Raw genomic sequence first — 22,604 nt, forward strand, 5'->3', positions numbered from 1 at the left:
TTTTGTAGTCTCAATATGTACTTTCAGAAAATGCCCACTAGAAGTTGTTTGCATTTTCAGTGTTACACAGTGTTATATTAAGTTTGTTTTTATACCCTATACCACAATGTGGAAAAGGGTATTATAAGTTTGTTTTGGTAAAAATTCATGTAACACCGCGAAATATTCGTCGGAGACCCCCAAGGTGGTACACCAATCTTCATATCTCGACGAGATAAAGCGATTTTGAGATGTGTGTCTGTCCGTCCGTCCGTCCGTCCGTCTGTCCATTATAAATTGTAAACACGCTCCAGGCCGCAATTATTGATCGATCGTCACGAAATTTTTTATGGAGGTCGGGTTCAGATCAGAAGAGATCCCTATTCTTATTGGTGATGATCGTGAAATATTTAGCGGGTGAAATGGACCAAAAACATAATATTTATCTAATTTTGTAGCAGCTCTGTAGGTCTCAATAATAGTCCGATCCACGCGTAATTTTAAATAAGGTAAGAGTATGTCACAAAGGAGAAGCTTGCAATTTTAGATGGCGATCGGATAATATTTAGAGGGTTAAATGGACCAAAACTTTTGTGTGAAAATTGTGAAAATTTTTAATATACAGCTTATATCTTAACTCCTGGAAGTGACATTCCGGACAAGTGAGATATATTGAAAGTGGAACGCTTGACCTTTCAATTGATGCCAATTATGTTGGTGTGCATGATCAGATAACAGAGTTACAGCCTGATATATTCCGTTATTTGTTTGTAGTGTAATAATAAACTCGCTAGTAGTCGCAATTATACATCTATAGTCACGAAATTTTGTACCGGGTAAGAGTATAGGTCGAAAAAGATGCCTACAATTTTGAATGATGATCTGATATTCTTTAGTGGGTGAAATGGATCATTACTTTTGTATGAAAAATATAAAAATTTAGGTCAATATTTTAGTGTAGCTCTCATAAAATAGTATCTCCCGATTTCATGTATTTCGAGGGTCTTGAACACATTTTTTAATATATGTCTCTGTTAATTAGGATTTATATTTCTGATTGCCTAAGAATTCATCTTGCGAACATTTGTCAATATAGGTCAATGTTTAGGTATAGCCCACATATAGAGGTACAGTCAAATTTGGGGTTTTTTTCGAACATTTTGGGCATATATAACTAAACTGGCTCAAATTGTGAATTGTGCATTTTGAAGGGATTGAAAATATTTTTATCAAACATCATCTCCATATATTCTCGTTGTGGAATAACCTCCATATAAAATATATCGCTACTTTTTTAACTCTAAATGCTTTTGGGGAAGAATGGATCCATTTTAAATTAATTTTTAATATGTTTCTAAAGTTCTTTTGCCATAAATATATTCTTCTAAGATTCTATATCTACTTGAAGTTGACGATTTCATTCTAAAGTGACCACTTTTGTTGTGTAAAAAAATATTACTTCAAATTATTGCTGCTCTTATGGGTGCCCTTTAAATTATTAAATTTTTTTAGCTTTAACACAGTGTAACTTTAGAAGTAAACAATATATGATCTTGACATTTTGGTTAGGGACTTAGATTTTTGCACCATATTACCATGTAACGACAGTTATACCAAAATCCGATTTTAATTATTTTAATTAATCTCCTTTTTTTGCGATTTCACCCCTTGTACATCACCATCATTTCATATAAATCATTATATATAGTACCTTTAACATAATAGTGGACGTGCACACAGACATTAAGCCAAACCACGACATACTGCACAACAATAACAGAGAAAATGAAGACAAAAACCCCATAATGCAAACAATTGACCCAAGACTATTTTCACCATTTTTGGCATAACTCAAAATGCGCAAGCAAGACGCAAATTTTGTTTGCGTAATATCAAAGACAACACTCAAGAGAAAAATACAAAATAAAAATTCTCACGACCTTCTCGACACTCTTTTTTATACTCCAATACATTTCAAAATTATGCAAAATCTGGACACATTTTGACGAATTTTTTTAAACACATTTCTACAAGACTTTTTCAGAACATTTTTGTTTGAAATATCCATTTTGAAAATGCCAAGTTAATGTAGCAAAATCTACTTTATGGCGATTTAAAAGCTGCAAAATTTAATACTTTTCACCTGTTTCTTAAATTTTAAAAATATGTTCAAACTTAACACCGTGCTACACGAAAAGTAAACAACATACATACGACTTTGCTATTTTGGCTAGTGAGGTAGAATTTTGTACTCGTTAACCCTGTCAAGACAGATTATCAACAATATGTGTTTAAATTTTTCAATTAAGACCCGTTTTTTCAACCTTCAACCAACGTGCGTCGCCCCAAGATTAGGGTGCTTGATGTCAAAACGGATTATTTTGTCAGGCTCATATCTTCCAAACCGTTAAGAACTTGGATTTCCTTTCCAAGGCAAAAATGCACTGTGATATTATTGTTGTGTAAATATTTACAAAACATGTTAAAATTAGTGAACATGTACTCATTTGTGCACGCCACTATGTCGTCACCATAAATGCCCGAAGTCGTATCTCCAAAAAAGTCAAAATTAGTTTTTTGATTGAATCTAAAACATAAGACTAAAATACATGCTCTTGCTAAATTTGAAACTTCTACGTTAAAAAATAACGATCATATTCAAGATTTTGTTGTAATGACGGATCCCAGAACCAAGCGCTTCCGCGGTTTTGATTTCATTATATATAATTGTTCCACAAACATCCCAAATGGGACAAGGGAGACTTCTCTCATATCAATGAGTGCACCCCGATTCATATTAGCTTAATGATATGAGACCTACTGTTTATTGCCGAGTCCGAACGGCGTGTCCTAAGACACCACTTGTAGAGAAGTTTTACAAGGCTGAAATACTCAGGAAATGTCGCCAACATCACTGAGGGGTATTTTGCCACCGTTGAAAATTTGATGTTGTCTGGCCTGGGAATCGAACCCACGACCTTTAGCGTGCAAGGCGGGTGTGCATACCTTTGCACCACGGTGGCACCCCTTTTTATTTCATTGCTTACTCCAATTCGTATATGATTGATAATATCCTATATACATATATTGCCTTCATATGATTAATATTCCATAAAACAGTTTTCCATTTTATAACGTTTTTTGCTCCCCCTGTAAAATTATTATTTTGTTAGTTACGACTTTTGGCAATTATGGTGACTATATGTAATTTATAGGGTCGCAAATGATTATCTTAATGCATTACGAACTGAAGAACACACAAAATATACCGTACATCAAAATACAGCAAATTGCTTAATTAATAAAAAAGAGGATATTTCCTACAATTGGCACACGAAATCGCCAACTATTCTATAACCCGTCAAAAAGTCGCCATATCACTAAGTCAAAAATTAAGTCGGCAAACGTGTTGAAAAATAGCCACTTTGGCAAGAAATCGCCATATCTGACAATCCTGATATAGATGTAAATTATGTTTTAGTATAAATAGACATAAAAATAGGCGAATAAATTCAATCATTGTTCATCAACAATAACTATCGTATTATTATTATTTCGCTCTACAATGTATACCTTAAACATATTTACCAACATTAAATACAAAGTTTAAACAGAAAATCGAAACAATTACTTGTGCAAAATTATTGAATGGACATCGGATGAGTAGTTAATACGACTTAAATACAAATGTGAAGTGCAAAAAACAAGAGCGTGATGGAGAAGGTCTAATACCACAAACGCCAGTTTAAAATACCAACAATGTACCATCCATTGACAACATCACAGCATATGGTATCGCATTAAATGCTTAAAGTTCACTGAGGCGTTCATTATCCTCACGTGCAAATGAACAATTCACAATCGGATTAATACCCAAACTATGGCAACCAAACTAACAACAGGCGGACACATACAGGCATAAAATATGTGAAAATCCGAATCACACATACAGACGCATGTTACTTTTTATACACACTCATACAGTGGCATGATATGATTATTTGGTCGTTGCAAAGAACAAAACAGAAAGTGTCTGTCAATCGGTTGTGAAAATCGTGCAAATGTACGAAAAACTCAACGAGAAAATCTCAAGATGCCGAAAATAAGAGGATTAAATAAATGTTGTGTTTCAACTAAAGGTATTTATAGCTATTTTAAATATTTGGCATGGAGGGACGATTTTCCCCTTAAAGAACTTAGGAAAGGTTATGTGGACAAAGGTTGATTATTTAATTCTTAAAAATATCTTGTGTTCTTTATGAACACGAATAATGATTGAGCCTTGACCGAAGTCACTGCGACACACATACATACGTTATTGGTTGGGTTTATATATATGAACCTAGCATATGCTTTAAATAAATTGCTTCTGAAAATGCTCCTATATAGGACGAGCGTGCCAAACAATACAGCCAGGAGGTCAAGCACCAAGAGCGGCTCGCAAGGAGCAGCCGAAACCAACATCGACTCCCAAGAAGCGCGTTCACTGAATGATCTATGATTATGGTCATCCATATGAACCTCCAATGGCGTGAAACCGCAACTATGGAGAAAATTAATAAAGGTAATATACATATTGGATCAATGTATGTAGGAACCTTGGACTGTAAAGAACTAGCTACCTGTCCTAACTCAACTGGAACGAGAACCTGTATAATGTGCCACAAAAACGTATGTTTTCTTTTCTCTCGTTCGTTGGTAATTGCACCAGTTGAGAACGTCTTGGACGATTTGGATATTTTTTTTAAATGTTGGTCATAGTCCAACTTTGGTTTTTATGTACAGAAAAATTTACCACGCCCACTTTCTTAAAAATGTTACATTTACAAAACTACTGAACCGATTCTCCGGTCTCCGGTGCAAATAGACTACATATTTTGGTGAATTTCGGACTGGACGGGGAACTTCCCTTACACCCTTTTTTAACCCTTTCAGTGTCAAAAATAATTTCTGACCAATAAAAAAATTGGTAAATTAAACGCTATATTAATACATATAATTAATTTGCGAGACAGAGTAAGTAGTGTCTCCGACCTTATGTACTTATTTGGGCCAACAGACCAAGCCCTTTTTATACCCTCCACCATATGGAGGGTATAATTAAATTTGTCATTCCGTTTGTAACACATCGAAATATTCGTCGGAGACCCTATAAAGTATATATATTATTGATCAGCATAAAATTCTATGTCGATTTGACCATGTCCGTCTGTCCGTCCGTCCGTCCGTCCGTCTGTCTGTCTGTTGAAATCAAGATACAGATCGCAATTTTAAAGATAGAGAGTCAAAATTTGGTACAGAAGTTTTTATTACTTGCAGGATGGTTGGTATTGAAAATGGGATATATCGGTCCACGTTTTGATATAGCCCCCATAGAACGGTACCTCCCGATTTTCGGTATTTTTAAGGTTTTAGCTTCATTATCCTACCAAAATGGCTGAAATTTGGTACGTAGTCTTCTTTAGGGGTATAAAACATTCCTCCAGAATTTTGTCGCTATCGGTCCACACCTTCATATAGCCCCCATAGAACGGTACCTCCCGATTTTCGGTATTTTTAAGGTTTTAGCTTCATTATCCTACCGAAATGGCTAAAATTTGGTACATAGTCTTCTTTACGGGTACAAAACTTTCCCCCAGAATTTTGTCGGTATCGGTCCACACCTTCATATAGCCCCCATATAACGGTACCTCCCGATTTTCGGTATTTTTAAGGTTTTAGCTTCATTATCCTACCAAAATGGCTGAAATTTGGTACGTAGTCTTCTTTAGGGGTATAAAATTTTTCCCTAGAATTTTGTCGGTATCGGTCCACACCTTCATATAGCCCCCATAGAACGGTACCTTCCGATTTTCGGTATTTTGAAGGTTTTAGCTTCATTATCACACCAAAATGGCTAAAATTTTTACATAGTCTTCTTTACGGGTACAAAACTTTCCCCCAGAATTTTGTCGGTATCGGTCCACACCTTCATATAGCCCCCATATAACGGTACCTCCCGATTTTCGGTATTTTTAAGGTTTTAGCTTCATTATCCTACCAAAATGGCTGAAATTTGGTACGTAGTCTTCTTTAGGGGTATAAAATTTTCCCCTAGAATTTTGTCGGTATCGGTCCACACCTTCATATAGCCCTCATAGAACGGTACCTCCCGATTTTCGGTATTTTGAAGGTTTTAGCTTCATTATCACACCGAAATGGCTGAAATTTGGTACTTAGTCTACGTTGGTGGTATAAAACTTTCCCCCAGAACTTTGTCGGTATCGGTCCACACCTTCATATAGCCCCCATAGAACGGTACCTCCCTATTTTCGGTATTTTGAACGTTGTGGCCACAATATTCCACCGAAATGGCTGAAATTTGTTATTTAGACTTCGTTGGGGGTACTCAAACTTCCCCTTTAAATTTGTCGGTATAGGTCCACGCCTTCATATAGCCCCCATGGAAAAGTACCTCCCGATTTTTCGTATTTTGAAGGTTGTGTCTTCAATATTCCACCAAAATGGCTGAAATTTGTTATTTAGTCTTCAATGTGATATAAAACTGTTCGCCAGATCATATTGCCCCATTTCTGACTAAAATTCGTCGGTATAGGTCCACGTTTCGATATAGCCCCCATAGAACGGTACCTCCGGATTTTCGTAATACTGTGACGTCAGTATCCAACCGAAATGGCTGAAATTCGTTATTTCGTCTTCCAAGAGTTATAAAATATTCCAGAAGAGTATTATCAGTATAGGTCCACGTCTTCCTATGTCCCCATTGAAGCTAACTTCTTGATTTTCAGTATTTTTTAGTTTTAGCCACATTCTATATAGGAAATTTGGTATTTTGTATTCTTTGAGCCTAAAAATTTTCCGTCACAAATTTGTTGGTATAGATCGACGTTTTGAAATAGCCCCCATAGAACGGTGCCTCACATTGTTTTACCGACATTGCTGAAATTTAGTATTAAGTCTTCTTCATACACGAAAGGAAACTAATTATTCCATTTTACTTCAATACAACTTGTGGTGGAGGGTATAACAAGTTCGGCCCGGCCGAACTTAACGCCGTTCTTACTTGTTTTAAATATGTTATATCTACAGAACCACTGAATGGCGGCACGGCAGTAGATGTAGAGATATTAGTAAAGTAAAAGTAGCACTTGCATTTTTGGCACCAGTTTGGCAAAGCAAAACTTAAACCTACAAACAAAGCTGAGGATATTCGTGTCAAATGTGAAATCTGTCTTGCTGTGTGGATGTACGACCTGTCAATTACAAGTATTTATTAATCGTTATATTCGTCGGATTCTGTATATATTCTGGCCACGTGTAAAAACGAATGCATACCTGCTACGTCGAGCTAATCAGATGGATATGGGCTCTAAAATTAGGAAGCGAAAATGGCAATGGATTGATCATATTCTTCGACACGATGGCAATAATATGAAAAAAACAGGCGTTGCGTTTGAATCCGTTCATCAAAGAGGGAATGGTTAAAAGACCTAAGAAAACAAGGAGTCGTTCCAGCGAGGCCGAGTTTAGAACTATCGGACTAATTTGGGATCAACTTAGATATATATCTCCGAGTGAGATGGAAACCAGCTAGTGTTAGCGCCCCATGCTCCAGTAAGAGTTAAAGAAATAAAATAAATAAAAAAACAAGTAAGAAAGTATCAGTCAGCTGTGCTGACGGAGATATACCCTCAGCCACTGACCAGAAAACAACAACAAAACCAAACCAAACACAATAATTATGCCGTATATAAAATATATTGAATTTTTATCACGAGTTTGCTTTAAAATCTGTAGGTACCGTAATGTGAGGCTATATGAAATCATTGACATATGTATACCAAACATTTTTAGTAGCCAAACTTCTTCATAAAGGACTCGAAATATTAAATTAAGTTGAACTAATTTTGTAAGAAATTTTCTAGAGTTATCTTGTACAATAGCCATTTTAGTATGTGCCGGCAGGGTTTTGGAGCTTTTGGGTGATTATCTCAGGAAGTATTGACTCACTCCGGAAACAAATGTACCTTTGTAAATTAGGCCGCCAGAACTACCTACTGAAAAAAGAATCAAAACGATGAGAGAGGAGCTCTTAAAGTTCACTTTTTCCGAATTTAGGGTGGGAGTTTGAGGATTTGCCATTTTGGTTGGTGCCGTCAGGGTTTCTTATCTCAGGAAGTATGGATTTGCGCAAAAAAAAATTGTACCGTCGTAAAGGATGCCAAGGACAACCTACTGAAAAAAATTCGAAATAATCCGTGAGGAGCTCTTAAACTCCACTTTATCAGAATTTTATGTGGGAGGTACCCGAATGAGTGGACCGATATAGTCCATATTCGAACCCGTTCTATATCTGGAAGAACTAATACGATGTGCAAAGTTTGACGAAGTCGATTTTAAAGATCGCCACTTGTGGTCTGCCAGGTGACGCCTTCAGTTTGAGACTTCCTTGTCTCTCGGTGCGGTATATGATGTTTTACACCGTTCTTAACTTAAGAGAGGTGATTTCAACGATTCTCGGGAGGATTTACCTTTTTTATAACTGGAATATGCCAAATGATAAAATTCTTCGAAATGCGTTTACCGATCATAGGAGTTTTCCGAATATACCGTCTTTGTTGCACGCTACTAATGACAACACAATATGACGTGTCAAGAATTTATTTAAAAGTCATTAAAATCTTTAATCGCAAAAAAAAAATAGAGAGGAATTGCGCGATTTTATTTTACGTTCATTCATTTTGCAATTATTTAGTTGACAAAAACAGGTATCCATACATTTTGCCTGTTGCTTTCGTTACTTCCCTCCGATTTCTGCATTTATTGCCTTGATGTTGTCATTAACAGGTCTGTATATCAACTCATATGTACAAAAAACCCAATATTATTTAAAGAACCTCTTATAATAATTCCTAATTGAAAATCTAAATTTTTAAAAATGCAGCGTTTGCAATAATTTAGTTGACTAACTGTATCTAAATGTATGTCCATAAAGTGGGGTGCACACGATCAGTTTTGACTGTTTGACAGTTTGCTCAAATAATCGGTTGCTTGCCAGTGTGGCCGTTCACTTTTGTCAGTCATCAGGCAACCACAAAATATTTTGTGGTTGCGTGACGGTTGGACAGTTATCGATAATTCCGAAAAATCGACAGTCGAAACTTATCGTGTGTACTCCGCTTAAGGGTATGTTGCGATTTTTTATCGCCAGCAAAATTGCTGCACTCCAACTGAATTTGACACAGGCCAGTTTTTCGATTCAAGGTGGTAGAAATATGTTCCATTTTAGATATATATTCGATTTCAAGTATGATGTACAAAACACGCAATGTCTATAAAAATTATGAAAAATTGGAACATCAAACCGAATTCTTCTAGAACAAAGTTTACGATATGTAGTTCAAATCTGTCTTTATATAGCTAAACTCCCCGCAAATGTTCGTGCCCTGACACCTTTAACCCGTTCCAAAGCCGTAATATGTGTCCGATGATGATGTTTTTTACATTATGTTTAAATTGGTTTAGTCAATGTGTATTCGATGACGAGAATCAATCTATACTGCTTTTGCAACTAGGTCGAATGATAGGAATACTATCAATCATGGGGTGTATTATCAATCATGGGGGAAATCCACGAAAAACTAATCTGACCTTGTATAAATCTCAATTTTTGAGCACAAAATTAACCACTAACCAGTGCCACTTGACAGTTATCTGTTACATGCAAAGTAGATAGCAACGCTGATAAAACAATAATAAATCTGAATACTGAATGTACTAACCCCATAAGTGGTGCCTATAAACGTTTATCAACCTAATCAATTTTGCATCTGGATTGTTAAATGATTTGTTTATCGACAAATGTTATCATTTTTTGTTTTGTTTCTGTTTTGTGTCATTTAATGAAATTGGAACAAATTACATCCTCATTTAATAGACACACTGTTGTTGTACAACAAAATTATAGAATTACACATTAGGTGTGTCTTTTTACGTGATAATTTGTAATAATTATTACGAAATGTTACTAAATGCTGTCTTTTTACACAAAAGTTCAGTAAAAGAGAGCGAAGTGAGAGAACAAGTTTGACAGTTGTTTGCTGAGAAATTGCTAAAAGTTGCTGAAAGAATTTTTCCCAGCAACCTTTAGCAAGTTCGATCAGCTGTTTTTTAATCATCTGCTGATGGTCAGCCGCTCAATGTTTATCTTATTTTTTGTGGAAAAATACTATAAATATTACGACTCAGGTTTATTTATTGATTATTTTATTAATATATTAATTATTTTTTTTTTAAATTTTACTTAAAATTGAAGAAGTTTTTCATTGCTTTGGAGTTATTTTTTCTTTCATGCATTGGCGCCAATGTTTTTGTTGTGGTTATCAACTGTTATCTTGCTAAAGTTTACTAAATGCTGTCTTTTTACTTTTTTCTCTATTTTCGTATCAAAGAGTAAAATATCTCTTACTCTCTGAAAAGAAGTTGCTGAATAATTATTACTGAAAAAGTAAAAAGACACAACTATTATGTTCATAGCCATTTAGTCATTAACGTACGTAGTATCATTTGGAAATGACATTTTTGCAGACAATTCCTGTTAAAACATTTATTCAATTCTGTAATTATCCCCAAAGTCAGGCCGATAGCTAGTCATCGATAGTAGGGTCATGGCCCCCAAAATGTGGACAATTTTATCCCCATTATTAATATGTTCATATGCCACTGTTTATTGTATTTTGAGGAAAAAACAAACTAATAAAATCATATTCAAGTGGTTGCAGTGGGGGGAGCACAAACCCAAAATTACGCATAAAATTAAATTAAATAAAATCATTATCACCCTCCACCTTCAAAGTGCCCATATGAAAATCATAGTAACATAATTAAGAGCATACTTCTAGCTTAGTGGCAATGTATGAAGTGCTGTTGACAGACAACTAGGTTTAGCTTTAATTACAAAATCAAACAAAAACAGCAACAATTGCTCAACTTGTCGTATTAGAATAAATCATTCGTATTCATAGACACGTAATTTTGGTTCTTGTTCAATTATAGTATACTGATGCCGTATTTGTTAGTGTTGAACAGTGGCACTAAACATAAAAATTCTTCCTTCGAATCGAAAACTGAAACTGAGATTTGTACTTAATATTGGTTGGTCCTTTATTATTATATTTCTGATGTTCCTAACTGTGAAGTACTTTTTATTGGAAGGGCAAAAGTTGGCTATCGGATTGAAATACTTTCTACCATCGGGTGTATCGTTACATGGAGGGATATTTTATCGTTGTTGTTTTTTACCACAATTTGGTATCTATATCGATTAGTAAGGAACCATGTCCTATAATTACTTGTATTTGGCGTAATCTGACCACATCAACTATTTAATTCCAGAATACATGCAGTATTAATCTCTTAGTGCAATTTTATTTTATAACAATGTCAATATTCACTAACCAACAACTGTAGGTTGCCCCACTCTCTGGTGTATTTGCACAGCAAAAGTACAATGTATGGGGCATCATGAATATTTACATATCTACCAGATATCTGATCCATGTACATCTGTACGATTAATTGTTCACATTTATATGAACATATGTAAGTAAGTATGTATGGATGTGTTTGTTTTTCTGTATATGAATATATCATTCATGCAATATGTACAGAGTGTATCGCTTTTTATTATAAATATGTTTATTTATATTTATTCTGTTTGTCAGAGTTTCATATGATTTTTATTGTGAGGCATGAAACCGCATGTTTCAGTGATGCCATATATTTATTTTTTCAAAAACACTATATTTTCTATTCTACTATGAATTATTTTAAATAAATAAAATTCCATTCTCTGTTATCTTTGCTTACATCACCGAGAATGAAATTTTATTTATTTAAAATAACGGATTTTTTTGGTTGTAGAGGATACTCCCTGCGATAGAATGGAAAAGGCAAGTCGTTATTATGAATGCTATAAAATAAGACATGAGTTTTGTAGTAAATTTGTGGATAGCTGTAGGTTCAAACATCTTATCGCCAGACACAACCCTGTTATGAAAGAATATCTACAATTCTGATAGTTGTAACCGAATCAGATCATCGACTGATATGGACCATAATTTTTTTTTTGAAAAATTTCGAAATTTGTACGCCAAACCCAACATCTTTATTCCAGGAGCCATATTCCGAACTCTAGACCGCGCCACTTAGGAGGCTACACCTTTCACCTCGAGGGTGTTTGATAGTTCTCCTACCGGACGCGTCTACACCGGCGGATGACAATCCACCCTGTCATACTATTCTGCTCTTAACGAGGTAAATCACTTTGTGACATGACCTGTCAGGGGTAGAGTGGTACGATCACTTATCTCTGGCAACCTTGACCTTCCCTAAAACAAAAAAAAAGTAAAAAGTCGTTAAGTTCGGCCGGACCTGTTGGCGACTTCTCGTGAAAAAATTTCGTGATCACTGAGAACTTCAAATGTCAAATTACAGCTAGTTCGGTGAAAAATTGGAGCTACAATCCTCAAAATACAGGAAATCGGGAGGTACCGATCTACACCAAAACATATGCCTTTGTTGACGATTTATGGCTGAGTACTTCGTAACTACTGAGGACCCCAAATGTCAATTTACAGAAAGTCCGGTTAAAAATTGTAGCTAAAATCCTCAAAATACCGAAAATCGGGATGTACCTTTGTATGGGGGCTATAACAAAACATGGACCTATGTTGACGATTATTGGTGGAGAACACTCGTGGCCACTGAGAAAATCAAATATCAAATAACAGCTAGTTCGGTTAAAACTGTTCCTAAAATCCTTACAATACCGAAAATCGGGAGGTACATTTAAGTCCAAATCATGTCGGGGATATTTTATGAATACTCCTCAAAATACAGAAAATCGGGAGACACCATTATATGGGGGCTATACCAAAATGGGGACCTACCCAGCAAAAATCGGATCCGTTACAAAGTAATATAAACAAAAATAACTACTTTCTAAGTTATGAGTACGATTGCACAGAGCGTGTGTGTTCGACTACAAATCCGAGTGTTCGACTACAAATCAACGGTCACCGTCGGCCGGGTACTTTTTTGTTACAAAAGACTAGGAACAGTTGGTGGTAAACATATAAGCGTTTTAACAACCCTTTATGTTCGTTGTTGTTGTAGCATCGCATATATGTTCGTTCGTGTATTATTTCAGTTATAAGGTTCTGGATCCTCTGTATCGAGACTCAAGAATTTTGCAACCTTGACTGGTTGCGTCCATAAAGAATCAGGAGACAGGTGAGTGGAGTTAGCAGAGCAGCTAAACAAATGAAGTGTGCCGTTAGGTCCCAATCCACATGCCGGGCATATGTTGGGTACCGTGGCATCAATTCGGGCCCAATAGGAATTGAGGCGGCTGTACCGACCGACTTTTATAGTGCTGTAATATCTATATAGTCAGGTCAAAAAGTGTTTTCTGTTCACAAGTCATAAAACAAACACGAATAAGTACAAAGGAATGGACTACTGAAGTTATACAGCACTATAAAAGTCGGCGATATCATGCCCCTTTGAGTTAAATTTGAATTACAATTTTCTACTTTATTGTCGTCGAAGAAACATTTTTCCAGACCAATTTTCGAACATTAATGATACACGTGGTCCACTATGGTGGATTTGTGACCATGATAATACTTAAATTTGTACTGCAAGGATAGTTAAAAAATGAAACTTGAACTAAAATACCAACTATTTTCAATAACCTTTCTAATTTATCGATCCTAATAATATGGTTACACTTGGTATTTGCTTTCAGACAAATTCCGAAGCTCAGAAGAGATCTTACGAAATCAAAAAGTAATTTAAATCAAGTTTATAAAACGTTTTTGTTTGAATATTTCTTGATTTTATCTGAAAGTTCTTGGTAACTTTTCCATGTTGAGAATTGAACCCACGTTCCTAATAAAGCGGGTCAAATTTGTTGTAGGATTTATCAGAATGTTCCATTTTACTAAACTAAACCAAAAAAATGCGCAATATTTGCATGGTAGTACTATTTTTCAATTTTATTTCATTCAAACCTATTCTGATGATCGCAAAAATTTGACACTTTTTTGTACATTTTTTATTATAATTGGGATATTTTCCGAAAATATGGCAACACCGTCAAGTTTTTTCTTGGGAATGTTGGCATAGGATAGGACTCTCAAAAACTAAATAGTATGGATCTGTAATACGAACACATCAGAAGATATCTTAACATATAAAAAGAAAACAAGTAAGCAAAGGCTATAGTCGGACGGGGCCGACCATGTGATTCCCTACACCACAACCTTTAGGAATTAAATACCCCTTAATATGTTGGCGATATTTCCTGAATATTTCAGCCACGAAAAAAGTCTCTACAAGTGGTAACTTAGGACACGCCATTCGGACTCGGCGATAAAAACCAAGTCACATATCAATAACTTAATATGACTCCTCCCTTGTCTTTACTGGGATGTTTGTGGAAAAATATATAAATTTGTCTTTGTCTTTGAATATCAAGTTCCTTTTTGGAATACACCTAAAATAAATAAATAAATATATATACCATGCAATTTGGTATATTTGATAATTGGAAAATTTCGAGTTTATTGAAGATCTATCGTCCAAAAATTGTGCATTTGTATCTCACATATGCTTTTAAAATAGTTCATTATGGGCGTATATTGTGATATCAAAAATACATTTTATACTGGTAGAAATAACTAACAATGAATAGAAATTCAAAAATTTTGCATGCAAACAAATTTATAAATCCCAAAATTATTCATATTCAATTACACACCAAAGAAGATAGTATAAGTCAGTTGCGCTTACGGTGATATACCCTCAGCCTCTGCCGTATAAAAATATATTTATTTTGTAACACGAGTTTGCTTCAAAATACGTGGAATCTGTAGGTATCGTAATATGGGGCTATATCAAATCAATTTTAGAAAGCTAACTTCTGAGTTTTGGAAAAGTTTGAGAATTATTTTTTCAGATTTGTAATTTTAGTTGGATCCGGCAGGGTTTTTTGGAACTTCTGGACTATTATCTCAGGAAGTATGACTTACCCCGGAAAAGGGACCAGAATAGGGACCGTGAAAAGAACCTTCTTCAAAAAAAAAAAAAAATAATAATAATAATAATCAAATGCATCCCAAACTGCACTTTTTGTGTGGGAGGTACTCGAAGGACGGACCGATGTAGTCCATATTCCAACCTGACCCATGACTGAATGTAATAATACGATGTGTAAAGTTTCGACGAATCAGAAAATCCCCTTGAGAGTTATCTTGCGGATTTGCGGCGCAAGTAAAAAAGCATTAAGTTCGGCCGGGCCGAACTTTTCATACCCTACACCATAAAATATTCTGAACTAAAATGGAATAATTACTTTTCATTCCTGTCCCCAACTTTAAGTGGGTACGTTAAAATGTCAGATTATGTTTATGTACATTTATGCTTCATTCGGGAGGCCCTTTTTTATGGTGCCTATATCTAACTACCGCAAATCGGAGGGTACCGTTATATGGGGGCTATACCAAAACGGGGACCTATGTCCACAGCTCTTGTTATATAAGTTTATTGACACTTAAGAACCCTAAATGTTAAATTATAGCTACATCGGTCTGAAAATGTAGCTAAAAACGTCAAAATACCGTAAATTGGGGCACCGTTATATGGGGGCTATACCAAAACGTGGACCTATGTCCACAAGTTTTGTTATATATGTTTATTTACACTTACGAACCCTAAATGTCAAATTATAGCCAAATCGGTCTGAAAATGTAGCTGAAAACGTCAAAAAACCGTTAATCGGGGGGTACCGTTATATGGGGGCTATACCAAAACGTGGACCGATATATCCCATCTTCGAACTTGATCTTCCGACGGCTAAAAAAATGATATTCCCCAATTTTCAGCGAAATCGGTCAACAAATGCGACCTGTATGTTGCGAACGGACGGACGGACGGACGGACATGCATAAATCGACTCAGAAAGTGATTCTATGTATATCCCTAGAAGGAACTATGGGTCTATCTCGCTTCCTTTTGTATGTTACATACAAATGCACTAACACATGATACCCCTTACCACATAGTGGTGTAGGGTATAATTATAGCTACATCGCACAGAGGGGAAACTTGTGTTAAAAGTTGATCAAAAGCCCTGGAAAGCTCATTTATAGTCGGATTGATATAAACTTTTGCACAAAGCATATCTTCTGTACAAGGATTAATTCTATAGAAAATAATGAAAATCGGTCCAGATTTGGATGCAGCTTCCGTATATATTCGCATCTGATATGAGATAAAAATGCACCAAAATCACTGAAATTTGACACATGCAACCTGAACTAGCCTAAAAAAACATTGAGCCAATTTTCAAACAAATCGGTACAGATGTATATATAGTCCCATATACAAATATTTCATTCCAAATTTTATTTTTTTGAAACTTACTTAAATTAAATTTTTCTCAATTCACATGAGAAAAGCCGTGAATGTTTCTGAATAATGCAAACATATTTGATAGCTGTTGGTTTAGTCTGATAAATATGAGCCCCGGTTATAAGGCGGAACAAAGTTTAGTGTGAGTAAACCTTGCAATTCCATATAAAAATATTTCATATTTTAGTATTTTTTCGGAATGGCGCAAATATGCGCAATTTTTTATGATTGAATCTGATATTTGAGACTCAAGCGCATAAAACATTAGAAGAAACTATGGTCGGGAAACGACGGGGAAATAGACTTTTTCACTATTGAAATTGTAGTAATCTTAAAAATGATCATAAACAATTTTCATAAAGAGGATATGTATTACCAATATTAAAGAGCATAAATGTAAAATCAAACTGAAAATTTTAAATGCTAATCTTGTTCGGAGACTATACAAAAACAATAAATCTTGAAAAATATAAATTTTCGCGAAAATAACGTCATTTTAATGTTCACCTAATTTCTTAGTTTTCGAAAATTTAGTTTTTGTTTTCAGTATGGCTGAGTTCGATCGACTGCTGCATTGGATTGGTTTATCTTGCAAAGTCGAGGATGGTTATAGCAAATGTAGAAAAGAGTCTGGTTGCCGTTTATCAAAATTTTTTCATAAAAAAACGACTTTCATATTTTGAGTTTTGAGCAACTTTAGGCCTATGTTTCCCCTCTGTGCATCGGTCTGAAAATGTAGCTAAAAACGTCAAAATACCGCAAATCGGAGGGTACCGTTATATGGGGGCTAAACCAAAACGTGGACCTATGTCCACAAATTTTGTTATATATGTTTATTGACACTTAAGAACCCTAAGTGTCAAAATATAGCTAAATCGGTCTGAAAATGTAGCTAAACACGTCAAAACACCGCAAATCGGGGGTACCGTTATATGGGGGCTAAACCAAAACGTGGACCTATGTCCACAAATTTTGTTATATAAGTTTATTGACACTTAAGAACCCTAAGTGTCAAAATATAGCTAAATCGGTCTGAAAATGTAGCTAAAACTGTCAAAATACCGTAAATCGGGTGGTACCGTTATATGGGGGCTAAACCAAAACGTGGACCTATGTCCACAAATTTTGTTATATAAGTTTATTGACACTTAAGAACCCTAAGTGTCAAAATATAGCTAAATCGGTCTGAAAATTTAGCTAAAACTGTCAAAATACCGTAAATCGGGTGGTACCGTTATATGGGGGCTATACCGAAACGTGGACCTATGTCCACAACTTTTGTTATATAAGTTTATTGACATTTAAGAACTTTAAATGTCAAATTATAGCTACATCGGTCTGAAAATGTAGCTAAAAACGTCAAAACGCCGCAAATCGGGGGTACCGTTATATGGGGGCTAAACCAAAACGTGGACCTATGTCCACAAATTTTGTTATATAAGTTTATTGACACTTAAGAACCCTAAGTGTCAAAGTATAGCTAAATCGGTCTGAAAATGTAGCTAAAACTGTCAAAATACCGTAAATCGGGTGGTACCGTTATATGGGGGCTATACCGAAACGTGGACCTATGTCCACAACTTTTGTTATATAAGTTTATTGACATTTAAGAACCCTACATGTCAAATTATAGCTACATCGATCTGAAAATGTAGCTAAAAACGTCAAAATACCGCAAATCGGAGGGTACCGTTATATGGGGGCTATACCAAAACGTGGACCTATGTCCACAACTTTTGTTTTATAAGTTTATTGACACTTAAGAACCCTAAATGTCAAATTATAGCTACATCGGTCTGAAAATGTAGCTAAAAACGTCAAAATACCGTAAATTGGGGGGTACCGTTATATGGGGGCTATACCAAAACGTGGACCTATGTCCACAAGTTTTGTTATATATGTTTATTTACACTTAAGAACCCTAAATGTCAAATTATAGCCAAATCGGTCTGAAAATGTAGCTGAAAACGTCAAAAAACCGTTAATCGGGGGGTACCGTTATATGGGGGCTATACCAAAACGTGGACCGATATATCCCATCTTCGAACTTGATCTTCCGACGGCTAAAAAAATGGTATTCCCCAATTTTCAGCGAAATCGGTCAACAAATGCGACCTGTATGTTGCGAACGGACGGACGGACGGACGGACGGACGGACATGCATAAATCGACTCAGAAAGTGATTCTATGTATATCCCTAGAAGGAACTATGGGTCTATCTCGCTTCCTTTTGTATGTTACATACAAATGCACTAACACATAATACCCCTTACCACATAGTGGTGGGTATAAAAATTCAAACCTATTCAGATGACCGCTAGTGTATTTGAGAGTATCGAAGGCTCTCGATAGGACAAGAGCCACTATAACTGTTCGATCGCACGGACTTTTCTGGTTCAGTTCTCTACTGATATGTGTAGATATGACGTCTAGTGCTTTTGTAGTACGATAGATTTTCCGAAAACCATGTTGATGATGGGCAACTGGAAAACAGCTTCTCATCGTGGGGAAAAGTAGTGCCTATAGGATCTTTGCTACTGGCGACAGGAGCGAAATCGGCCTGTACGATCCCCGCTATGCTGGCCTCCTTGGCAGGTTTCAGTAGCGGGACCACCCTGCCAACTTTCCAGGCTTATGGTACAATATGGGTGGCTAACGATAAGTTGAGGACACTTGTTAAATACTCAACTCCGGGTTCATCCAGTTACTTAAGCATTACCATTGATATTCTGTGTGGGCCCAACGCTTTAGATGATTTCGCGTTCCGGATGGCATCTGCAACATCGCGCATCGTAAATTGTGGTGGTACCTCCTCGGCTGGGAGGGCTCTTCTTATACGGCGTAGCACACTTCTCTTTGCCCTATCACTCTCGAGGTGCTCTATGAACTGCCGGTTAAAATAACACGCGCACCTATTTGGGTCAGTCACTGTCTCGCCGTTGAAAGTAACAGCCGTTCTGTCATCCTTCTTTCCCGTTTTTAACCGTTGCCCACAATTTACATAACCGTTGCCCACAATTTACATAATCCTGTAGCAATGTTGCGTTGCTTCAGGTGATCTAGCCACTTTTTCCGCTTATGTTCGCCTTCTAACCTGTTGACTTCAAGAGTAAGCTCTCTTACCCTCGGGTCTTCTGTGTTCGTACTAGAGTTGTACAAACTAGTTCATTTGAAAGATCTAGTTCAATAGCTCTGCTCTTTTAACTGAACTAATTCAGTAATCTAGTTCATAGTTCCCTATCCAATCCAGTTCAAACATTCGGATCAGAATCGTTCAACGGCTTTTAATGCTTTGAAAACACACACACATACACCAAATAGGAAAAAACATTATAATAGTATTATTGAACTACAAAAATATTACATTTAGATATTTTTATTCCATTCATAAAGAAAGAATAAATTTAGAATTTCATTTAAGTGGCTTGCAAAAAAGTCATATGTTGTGTGTGTAGAAAGTATCACTGCGAAAAGAGCTTTGTGTATGTATGTTTCTTTTTATTTTTTCTGTCAGAAATGTTCTTTATGTAGAAATTACTTTTATTACAATGGGAGTTGACACTTCACATTGATCACTTAGCTCAGAAGACGGCGTAACTTTATTCATATTGAATGACATGCTGAACTAGATTGTGAATCTTTCTTCGTGGACCTTTCGGTCGGCGCTCAGTGAGCTATTAAAATATAATGAACTATATCGACTGATCTGGTTCATACGCCCTTTTCAATGAATCGTTCAATTGAACTAGATCGTTCATGAACTATACAACTCTACTGTTTTGTCGTACCTTAATGATCAAACTAATCTTAAAGAATAATCTTTCCGCTGCTAATCTCAAAGAAGTGTATTCTGTCCTATCCATGATTTGCCCCGTTCAAAAATGCGTTTTAAGTTGCATTTTAAAGAAACCCAAAATTATATGGTAAATTTCAAATTTCCTTTGCAATTACATAGAAAAAAAAATTAAAAACTTTTTTGGCGAGCACATCCGCCATTTTTGGTACATGGGTTACGAAAAAAATCGTGTTTTCAAATCTGTTCGCGTTCACAAAATTGGATGCTGCACTCAAAAGTTATATGCGGTTTTACTCTCTTGTAAAGAAAAAATATTTAAAAATTCCTATTGTGTTGTAATATGAACATGTATATATGAATCGTTAGCAGCATTTGATATCTATCCGTAAATGCTAAAATAGTTGCTAAATTTATTTTTATTTTCGCGGAAAATCAAAAAATATTGAAGAAATCTTGGAATAAATTTTATTTATTCTAAATCAGAGTCCAAAAAAATCTCTAAAAAAATAATTTAAAAATACGTACAGAATCTAGACAACGCGTAGAAAAATGTGAGACCAAAATTATAAAGATCGCGTTTACAACTTGCATATTACAGCAACAACAAAGAACGGAAACTTATTGTTGGAAATTATTTCAAAAATATATTTTTGGTAAAATACGAAAAATTTGAAAAATAAATGTTGGGAGTTATTTTATTATTTCGCTAAATTTCGATCCAAATCCTGAAGTAATTTGCTTAAACTTCTACGAGAAAAGTAATTAGTCATCGTGAAAGTATATTTGCTTTCTGTGATAAGCAATAGAAATAAGAAGTAGAGAGTAATATTGAAATTACAATCAAAGAAAAAACATAGAAGTTAAAAACCGAATAATTCGCGAATTGGTTAAAATCGGTTGAGGTGCATGTGCTTTTCGGATACAGGGAGTACATGTCTATCAATATGCATGGATTTTCCCATGCTTCATTCAGCGGCCAAAGTGTGCCATCAGTTGCATCTTACTATTCAAAAAACCTTCAAGTGGGCAAAAATTACGCGATATGCATATGATGATAAGGTGCATCCGATTTCAATGGCCCCCTATTAAAAATACGTCAATATAAATTATTTTAGACAGATTCGTCAAGAACTGCGGATGTGCCACCGCATTCTATTTTGGGATAAATAGGGATATTACTCCTGAATCTTTGTAATTTGTGACACACCTTTTTGGCAAATATTATAATCGCGTATAAAGGATTACAATTATGCAAAAATAATCAAAGAAAATCACGGTTCAATTCGCGGAATTGTCAAAATATATTTTTGCAGATTTTCCTACTTTCAAGGTATCTATATCCGGCGTTTTAGTGGATGGATTCGACCGCGGAAGAGCTCATTAGATCCGGCACGTAAAAAAACTAAAATCACGCGGGATTCAGAGGTACCTGTACGACAGTTGTAAATTTTAAAGCCAAAAAATAGGTTTTTTCAGAAAATTTACGCACCAAATTTTCACCTTTGGACTCCTATTACTAGGAAGCTGTACGGAGCACACTCATGAGATATGCATCGAACGACGTGGAATCGCGAGTTCTACAATCCTATAAACTAGTTTGGATTATTATCTAGTTGCACCCACTATTTATAAGAAAAATTCGAAAAACCCAGTTTTCAAAACTTCAAAATGTCAGCATCGATTTTAGGGGGATGCAGTGTATATATCGAGATGTCATACATTAGAACCATGTTGCCCAAGGGGTATTCTTCAATTCTTTCTTTGAGCTTATGTGTGAATTTTCCGTGGTTTGACCAGAAATCAAGAAAGAACACAAAAAACTTGTAAACTTCAACACATTTTTACCTATTTTTTAATATTACCACCAACGCAGCTTCCACCAAAATTATTTGTTATGGTCCATATTATGAGATCATGGCTAAAACACTTCAATTAATATAAATGTATTCATAATTTATAAAATATATTAACAGTTCGCGACTTATTAAATGGTAAACCTCAACTTCAACGATTGCAAAACTTTTTTGAATATTACCATATGTATCCTTTCAACAACAACATCGAACCCTAATCACATAAGTGAGAACTGAAAATATCAGTTAATGAACGCCAACTCGAAGTAGTGCGAGAGCGGTCCTGGGTTGGTGGTTCCTGTGTAGGACCGCTATTGATAGTGTGCTATCATTATGTCAAAAAAAGATCTAAATAGGTTGTGCCTAAAATAGTGAATGTGAATCCAACTCTTATTTATTTAATTTAATATAACCTCTTCCAGACTCCGAACTTAAGAACACTACTTAAGCATCTACTTTGGCTTAAGTTTATGTCCATACGAATATGTGGCGATTTTGTA

The sequence above is a fragment of the Musca autumnalis genome, unplaced genomic scaffold (genome assembly GCF_047663935.1).
Source record: "Musca autumnalis isolate F117 unplaced genomic scaffold, ASM4766393v1 scaffold_2, whole genome shotgun sequence".
Lineage (NCBI taxonomy): Eukaryota > Metazoa > Arthropoda > Insecta > Diptera > Muscidae > Musca > Musca autumnalis.